General features: G+C 47.3%; 1 pseudogene; it reads left to right on the top strand.

The window, feature by feature from the left end:
- The first annotated feature begins 204 nt into the window (after positions 1-204).
- Positions 205-1,150, top strand: LOC127053894 (olfactory receptor 52E2-like; annotated as a pseudogene).
- Positions 1,151-1,910: the final 760 nt, after the last annotated feature.

Genomic DNA, 1,910 nt, shown 5'->3' with positions numbered 1-1,910 from the left:
GTGTGAAGAGCAACCAATTTGTGTCACCCAGGATAACATCTTCCAGTAGTGCATGTAGTGTCTCACATTAACATTGTCTCTCCATCCAGGAATTTGAACTGTGATCACCCTAGACACTGGGCACGTACAAAAAGTCAGGGAAACATACGGTATATGCAGGAGACACTGTTCAGACTTCAAGTTGGACACCTTCTCCCCTACTTCATGTCAGATTCCAACAAAACTGACTTCACCAACCCCTCCACCTTCATCCTGCTGGGTACTCCTGGCCTGGAGGCTGCCCACATCTGGATCTCCATCCCTGTCTGTGCCATGTACATCATAGCCGTCTTGGGGAACTTCACCATCCTGATCATAGTGAAGAAGGAGCTGAGCCTCCATGGCCCCATGTACTATTTCCTCTGCATGCTGGTTGTCACTGATCTGGTCCTGCCTACATCCATCCTGCCCAAAACACTGAACATCTTCTGGTTCAATTCCAGGGAGATCGATTTCAGTTCCTGTCTCACCCAGATGTACTTCATTCACTGCTTCTTCATGATGGAGTCTGGGATCTCAGTGGCCATGGCTTTTGATCGCTACGTGGCCATTTGCAACCCCCTGAGACATTCCAGCATCCTGACAAACCGTGTGGTGGCCAAGATTGGCCTGACCGTGGTCCTGCTTGGTGGGATGCTCATATTGCCCTATATTCTCCTCGCGAGACAGTGGCCATATTGCAGGAACAACATCATCTCCCATACACACTGTGAGCACTTGGCTGCGGTGAAGCTGACCTGTGCCGACACCCACATCAGTAATTACTATGGCGTCTTTGTGCTATTCTGTGTGCTTGCTCTTGATATGTTTTTTATCAGTGTCATATACATAGATCCTCAGGGCCATCTTCAGGATCCCCACAAAAGATGCCAGGCTGAAGACTTTTGGAACATGTGTATCACACCTCTGTGCCATCTCAGCCTTTTACATGCCAGGTCTCTTCTCCTCCCTCATGTACCAGCATGTCCAGAATGTGGCCCTGAATTTCCATGTTCTCATTGCCAATGTGTATCTCCTGGTGCCACCCATGCTGAACCCCATCATCTATGGGGTGAGGACCAAACAGATCCGGAACAGGCTACTCCAGCTCTTTTCTCATAAAGGGACCTAAATTTTCTCCTTGTGCTCTGGCTCTCACACCAAACTCCATGCAGAGCTGGCTAGTGAAATGGTGCTGGACCCTCTTCCCTGAATCACTTGTTGCTGGACAATCAAAGAGAGATTAAATCCTTTCCTGACCTTACCCTATTCTGTCAGCGTGACAAATTGGGGACTTCATCTATGTACAAATGACCACTTTTCTAATTGCTGGTAACTGGATGCCTGAAGCCCCACCACCTTTCCTCACCTCTTCCTCCAAGGCCCTTCTCCAGCTCTGCCTCTTCTGCTCCAGTCCCCACCCCGTCACTTGTTACTCTCCTCCCCTTCCCTTGTCACTCATCGGATCATCTCTACACCTCAGAGCATCTGTCATTTATCAGGGTGATGTAATTATGGTATGTTTTGTACAAAGTATGTCTTGTGAAGTATCATGCTCAAAGTCTTGATCTCCTAAATATGAATACCTCATTGGGTTGTATGTGCTTTCATTGTATGTGAAGTTATGGAATCTTGGCTATATGTAAGTTACTAAAATATTATGTGAGGCTGGGAACACCCACATCCAACCTTTCAGGTACAAGAGTAGAAAAAGCCAGACAGTGTTAACTACTGTTGTCAACACCCCTCCAGGGACGAATCCACTAACTCTGTATAAGTGACTGTATATAAAGCATGGAGACAATGGAGAGTGTTTGGCCAGCAGGGCATGGACCCCTCACGTCACATGCATAAACTTTCCAGCAAGCAAGAAAAAGACTATATAAGGTGCA

The sequence above is a fragment of the Gopherus flavomarginatus genome, chromosome 1 (genome assembly GCF_025201925.1).
Source record: "Gopherus flavomarginatus isolate rGopFla2 chromosome 1, rGopFla2.mat.asm, whole genome shotgun sequence".
NCBI lineage: Eukaryota > Metazoa > Chordata > Testudines > Testudinidae > Gopherus > Gopherus flavomarginatus.
Note: the sequence above shows the minus strand (reverse complement) of the source record. Positions and strands in the feature narration are given on the sequence as shown.